The 7372-nt window shown below is 44.3% G+C and overlaps 1 long non-coding RNA gene across 1 annotated transcript; it reads right to left on the reverse strand.

The window, feature by feature from the left end:
- Positions 1-4355: 4355 nt before the first annotated feature.
- On the reverse strand, positions 4356-6650 carry LOC144169151 (uncharacterized). Its single transcript, XR_013322374.1, has 4 exons — positions 5514-6650; positions 5188-5324; positions 4978-5100; positions 4356-4488 (listed from the first exon to the last, which is right to left on the reverse strand). It is a non-coding gene; the product is annotated as an uncharacterized LOC144169151 (long non-coding RNA).
- Between the last annotated feature and the right edge of the window lie 722 nt (positions 6651-7372).

The following is a 7372-nucleotide window of genomic DNA, read 5'->3' on the forward strand; positions in this document are numbered from 1 at the left end:
GTATGTGCCGGCATCGCAAAGATCGACAGCCGCGCGTATTCACGTCGCCAGGTGTGACGGAAAGGCAGCTTTCGATTGGAGCACTCCTGCGTGACCGATGTGACCCCCGTGGCTGACACGCGCGTTGGGCGTCCGAACAAGCGTTTTCCTTCAGTGCGGCTTAGCTGCCGGCGCCTCGCCTTCATACCCTGGTTTCGAAACTTCCCAAACGACGTAAGCAGTTCCGCCTTCCATGGTCAAGGGCAAGCGCGACGCTCTTCCTTGTTCTGCCACGCTGCGCTCGCTTAGATTCGCCGCGCTTTTATTTTATACTTTGCATCTTATAGCACCATTTGAGCCGCCAACGACAGCGAACAGAACCAAGACTGGACGGGAAAAAAACGTTGACGCAAAACGCGATGCTCGGCACAGACACGTAGCGGAAAGCGGGAGGGGATGGCGTGGGCCTAATGCTTCTCGGTCTTGGCGACTGCCGTGGCACGCGAGCGCGTGCGACGCCACTTCGGCCGAGCGATCAGCACTGACGAGGGGGTGCGTAAGCTCACGTACTGGGTGCGTCCCTGCCCGCTAATGACACCTCAGTAAAAGTGCATGATTAGATTGTGATAGAGAGAAATATCTCGTGTGAGTGAGAGATATTAGGAGTGGGACCTGGCAAACACAAGCCAACTGTCTGGTCAAAAAAGACGCGCGTATCGTGGCGAGACAAAAAAAAAGTTCTCCTGTACCTAAACACTGACTCACGGACAGCTCAACGATGAAAACAAAAGAGCGCACATGAACAACAATTCCTGCCAATTTTGCTTTCCCTTCTTCGTGCTTTCACCTTTCTCTTACTGCTGTGCTTTGGGGTGGAACCCTGTCAGCCTGCGCTTTGCTAGTGGCCTCACGGTTCATTGAGGAGAAGAAAAAAAAAGTGTCACTGAGGGTAGAAGCGCTGCTTGGGATTCTCCCCGTGACTTCCAAGGGCACCTGCATGGGAGCGCGTGCATGTGTATATAAGCAGCGACGCACGTCCATCAAGCACGAATTTGCCTGCGATCCCTTTGCTGGACGTTTAACCCTTGTCCCCGAGCTTGTCTCTCGCCGTCCGCGATGAAGGTTCTGTTCCTCTGTGGGCTCGTCATGGCCGCTGCAATGTTCGTCGAGGCCGGGCACGAAATTTGCGGTAAGCGTGGTATTCTTGGGCTCCATGTGGTCGGGAATTTCGTGGTACGAGGCGAAAATCTCAACCCCATTCAGCACCTTCATTAGAAACCAAAATTCCGATCGTCCTGTCAAGGTTCTGTGTCATGCCATCATATTGATAGCTCGCAAGCCCCGTGATAGAGTGATTGCCTTTATCTTTGATAGAGAATTTTGCGCGAAATTAGTGCTGGACTTAGCAGAAGCGATGGCTGCTGACATCGACACCTTTGCCGTCCTTGTGTAGGGTCCGTGTGTGACATATTGCCACGAGTTTAAAGCAAGTTGTTTGTGGACTTGCAGTAGAAAGAAATCTACGGAAATCACTTGATATCTGCCAATTTTGCTATTCTCGATCTGTAGAACGAAGCTCAACTTTGCCCGGAACTTACGACTGCCTGTAGAGAAGTGTCTTGGGACTTCTAAGGAAATTGACAGGTCACTGAAAGGATACAGAAAGGATTACAGAAATACAGACGAAATACAGAAAGGATTTTATTCCAAGTTGAATTACCGAACAATTTTTCCGTTTTAAAAACTGCCTACCAGCCAAACATAGTTGATTAGTTCATTTCCGGCAGTAGTCTGCTTAAAATTGGCCCGTTGAACGACAGGATGGACATTTTTCGCACATTCTGTCCTTTTATTCGATCACTATTTGTTACGCACGCCACCCAGTTGCTGCACGCAGCTTTTAACACCTGCTCTAAGGAAATCGTGTAAATTGGAGTTTAACGGGCCACAGATGACACTTGGCTATTAGGTGCGCTCGGCTATACCGTAATCCGAAATGTTGCATTTCCTGGACCTGAAGCACAACCTCCGCCGCTTGGAATATACAACCCATGAAACAGCTCTTGCCTGTCACCACGAAAGGTGAAGCGTCCGTTTTTGTCAACTGTTACAAGTACTAAATCACTCTTAATCTGGATCCACATAAGATCCACTTAGTAACTGGAACTTTTTTGCAAAAAAGTTCCACTTATATATTTGGAACCGTGTTCCACATACCCTGAAAATATAAGTGGAACAGTGCACCACATATTTTTGCAGCTAAATTATCTGGATCGGCGTTCCAAATAAAAGTATATGGATCACTGTTCCAAATAAACGGGTAGTGTAAGTTACTGGAACACTGATCCACGTAAAATGATTATGGATTTATCCGGTGCGCCGTTCCAGTTACCTTCAGACCAGCTGTTTATATAAAACGGTGTTCCGATAGACGTTGAGAAGCTGGCTATGGGACTCCACTTTTCCAATATATCTGCTTTCCTGTTGGTATCAGAAGGACACCGCAAGCATCATTCTAATGCAGCCTTGACATATGGCCCACAGTGATACCAACAATTGGAAAACAGAAACCGCCGAAGCAGTGTGGTCGCTGACAGTTCCCAACAGTTGCCTATCGGAGCACAGTTCTATATAAAAGTTGGTCTGAGATACCTGGAGCGGCACACAGAGACTTTGGCTTCATCCGCCGCATCCTGTTCTGGGTTTTGGCTGCATGTAAAAGAAACAAGACTCGCATTAAAATACATACCAAACCAACTATTAGCACCGATACAATGCTTTTCAAAACACTAAGCAAATTTTATTCGCTCGTATTATTGCGTACATTTGAGATACGGAGACATATCTGTTTCCACTTGGGCAGAAAATGACCAGAGTACCGGATCAAATACCAAAACGATATCAAGTGGCCTAAACGATCTAAGTTGCATTTTCCTATTTTCGATAATGTTTACCATTCTTTATTGCTAAAAAAAACATGGCTAATAAAGATGGCTTTAAGCGCAACCGCGTCACAAACAGACTTGTACATCTACCCTCGCCCTAACTCAAAAAGCATTACACAACAGTGAGCATAAAATATGCTGTTTTATCACATGAAATCAGGTACCGCAAATGCGGAAGTACCCACAGCGCTTGCCATACCATGTTTACGCATCCCGGTTCCAAAATATGCAGTTTGCTATTAAATTGTAGGGAAAAGCCAAAAATACAAGCCATACACGGTTGGATTATCACAAGACCTGCAAGAGTGTAGGGAAAGAACACCGGAGCCAATACTAACAATATAACATTTCCACAGAAAAATTTACCGGACGCATGTGGCACTATTGCACAACTAAAAGATACACCATATATCAATATCAAGCTAACTGTAATATCAAGCTAACTGTAGCCAAAACCGACTGTATACGCGCCCTGAAAAAACCTTTCACTGAAGCCGCGTTCCTTCCCCGACAATTTGTAGCTATTTAAAAGAACTTATCCAAAAAAAAGCTCATAGCACCCAGTGTGAATCTTACAAAATTTTACAAAACAGATAGCTCGGAGCATGTTACGCATTTTAAAATTTAACAAGCAGCCTAACTCTAGAGACGTTATTAATTCCCTCAAGAACAATTCAGACATCCCAAATAACCAAGCCAGCTAGGTTTAAAACATACAGGTGACCAATTTTACCAAGCCAACTTGGAAGCATTTTTCCAGCCGGAACATTTATCTGAGGTAAAATTCACAGTTGCGTGCTATACAAACCCTAATATCATGACGACAGTATGCTTGTGACCAAAGCACTGCCTCTAACAAGCAAGAAATGCAACTTAGTCCAAAATAAATAACTTTTTCAAGCCAAGTATGTATATTTCGCATTCTTCTAGGGCTTGGGTGTAAGCTAAGATACAGTACAAAATTGATTAGTGAAGCCCCAGACCGTCTGTGTAAATAATTACTCTCACATTTGCATCCATCAACAGCAGCACTGCCATGGAAAAAAATTTCGAGCTGCACTTGAAAAATAAAAACGTTACAGTGCAGTGCCATTAACTACATTAACAGAGTAACAGAGTAGCTGCAAAGGCAGCCTGCGCTTTGTGCCAATAATGAAAAATTGCACAGGAAAGCACGACTTCACTTTTGCAATTGACATGCCGCTTGCATCTACCAATCATTGGAACCACGACATATCTTTCCGAATAGGCTTCAACGTCTAACAATAATTTAAAACCCCAAGTAGAGTGACCACATCAAGTCTTTCAACAGAGCTTTCAACTTAAATGACACCAGGCCACTGTTAAATGGCCAAGAACTCTCTGCAAAAGTCCCAAGAACTCTCCAAAGTTGCATAAGTGTCAGTAGATTAAGATGAAATATACGGCGAGGAGGATGACCACATCTTGATGTGACAACGCAGGCGGAAAATTCATGACGTCTTTCTTGCAGACAATATTTACGCTGCCATTCTCTTCTCTCAAAATAACTGGACCTCGAGAATAACTGGACCACGTCATGTACCTTTAAGGAAGGAACAAGAAAATTTTGTTAGACGATGGCCTTAAATGAGTGAGTTGCTTAGGATACCCCTTTTACAGCACAGTAATTGATTGAAATATCAGCGATTTCTTGGTTTCTTTTCTGGGAATGCTGCTAACAATGTACAAAAAATATTAGCCCAGAGTGTCAATGGCCGTTCTCTAATTCTGGAAAGCAACCGCAGTGGGCGTGGCCGTGGTGCCGTATTATCACAGCAGCAACTCTCAATGTGAAAGCAAAATGTTTGCAAAACTTGAATGCAAAATAATAGTTTTTTTGTCCACATGTTGCAGCATCCAAAACAGGCTCAATGTGAAGGTATTTCCCAATATTGGAGTTCACGATTTATTTTGAACAGTAAGATTTTGCTATAAAGAAAACTACCACAAATTCAGTCCCGAAAAAATAAAATGCCAGCTTCAGTAAACACTACCATAAATTGAGTCCCACAAAAATAAAATGCCAACTTACCCAACTAAAATTAAGATGCAGGAGTTCCTGGCAGGGCCTCCTCGGAGTGCATTTCCAGGAAAGTTTTGCCAACGTGTTCCCAAAAGCTCTTACTGTCGTTTTCACCTACAGGTCAAGTTGTCACTGAAATGGTGTTCCGAAGCCATTACGTATATTGCAACTACCTAAAAAGGGACCATCAAAGTTCCAGAACTGGGAGTGCGTACTTACTTGTAGAATGTAATGATTTCATCCCGTACAACGGCTTTCATGTGTTCCCTTTTTGTGAACACACGCCTTCAATAACCAGGAAAATGGCAGTATGCATTCCTTGTTCCATTGTTTTAAGTCCCGGTCCGCCCTATTTCCTAGAAAATAAAAACAGTATAAAAATATCGAAGCATAAATTTACGCTTCCCTCTAAGAAGGGAGTACTAGAAGATCTCGTACAATGCCTGATTAGTTGTGCTAAAATTTATTTTGCAGCACGAGCCCTGGTAACGTTTCCAGGCGAAAAAATTTTAAATATAAAAATATTTGAACGTTTTTAGGCTCACCTGTCATTGCTCCATGCGGAGTGGTGAACGTCTGTATAATACGCAACACTCAAGAGGCACTCTTTCGTGGCTTTATGACTTCCACAATGCATTCATAATCTGCCACACTTGTCACGACGACGCCTCGGCGTGCCGAAGACGTCTTCAGCCACAGTGAATGCCACAGCCATGATTTAAGAGGTATATGTAAGGAATGGAAATAATTCGATTTAATTTCTGTTCTTCAGACAAAGGAAAACAATTGTCGCAAACTACCAGTGTAGAGACAAATGTCTCCACAGTCAGCCATAGTCTGCATCTGGACAGGTTATACAGATCGAATACAGAATGTAGCAATCTGCTTTCGCAGTATATTTTCTAAGTTCAAGGAAGCACAGAAATGGGTTAATGTTGGGTGCACATAGTGATGCAAGAACTTATCACCTGAGCGTTGTCGGAAATTATTTCGACTCTCGGGTTACCACCGACATTGACGGCATAAAAATGCAAGAGTGGCTTATTTCTAACGCGGTTGGTGAAGTAGCAACCACTAATTATGGATATTGGATAATTATCCTGAAGTCTCACGTTACCACTGACATTAACCGCATAGAAACGGCAGCACACTTTCTATATACCCGCTGCGTGTTTCCACATTTCTTCCTCCCTACAAAAGAAACGTTTGTTACTGCGGTACTGCTAAGACAACAACTGTCCCTTCCATTTCTCTACACTTCAGGCAATGTAAAATATATCATCTCGATTGGTCAAAGGAATTGGAAGAAACATGGAACATAAACATGAAACATGGAAACATGGAACAGATAAACGTAAGATGACGCTTTGAAAACACATCAACACAACACGAAATAGCGTCTACCTTGCGCGCAACGGGCAAGTTCGAAGACTCCCGGTCGGCGGTCTGGTAAGCACAGTAAATGCATTCTACTCAGCAGACTAACACAACGCCGCAATTACCACGCAAGTTTTAAAAATACCAATAAATCTAAGGACGAACGCTCCGACAAACTTAGTTCGAAGTTGTACACGTGTGCACGCGCACTTATCGCGAGCGACTAACCCGAGAAGATTCGCTACCGCAGAGATGCACAGCAACCGTCAATATAGAACTAAGCAAAGCCACACAGTAAGGGTACATCCAATCATGAAACGCACAAATCAGCACCTTTCTTATAGCAATGGCTAACGTACGCAGTCAGAAATGCCCAGCCGACTCTGACCCACGAACACGGAAGTTTTGGTAAATTACGGTTGCAAACGTTTCTCCAACACAAAATATTACACGGCGCGACCACAAGCATGGACGACACACGAACAACGGGCAGAGCAGCGGTATGTTTATCGGACGCAGTTAACAAGGATGTCACTGAACAACAACCGTTACCAGCACATAAATAAGCAGCACTGACCTTTTTTGCGCCTCCTGGCAAAACTCTACTTCGTCGAACAGGAAATACAGCCCGGGGATATGAAAACATTCGCAGTTGTACCCCAATCACAGAACAGGGAGGATTTTAGAGAAGCAAAGGTCTAGCCGGTCTAGCTTAAGATCCCTAAAATTACAAAGGTAGCGCCAACTACTCCCTCCTTCTCCGCTGCCCTCCTCGTTTTTTCTCTCCCCTCACCCGCGGCGCCGCGGTCCCTTTAACTCCGCGGCGGGGCCGCCATTTTTGTTGGCTTCCTCAGAGCAGACGCCCTCGCAACGCTTCGGGCCGCTCGCTGCAGTTTTTCGTGCAGTTTGCTCTTGTTTTCGCCCCGAAATCGCTCTCCGGTAGCATTAATAGTATTTCTAGAGCCCCGTTTTACCAACACGCATTAAGTGAGGCTGTTTTGTTGTATATTTTTGTCTAGAAGGGGAT

The sequence above is a fragment of the Haemaphysalis longicornis genome, unplaced genomic scaffold, assembly GCF_048455015.1.
Source record: "Haemaphysalis longicornis isolate Haplotype H1 unplaced genomic scaffold, Haemaphysalis longicornis Haplotype H1 scaffold_1, whole genome shotgun sequence".
Taxonomy (NCBI): Eukaryota; Metazoa; Arthropoda; class Arachnida; order Ixodida; family Ixodidae; genus Haemaphysalis; species Haemaphysalis longicornis.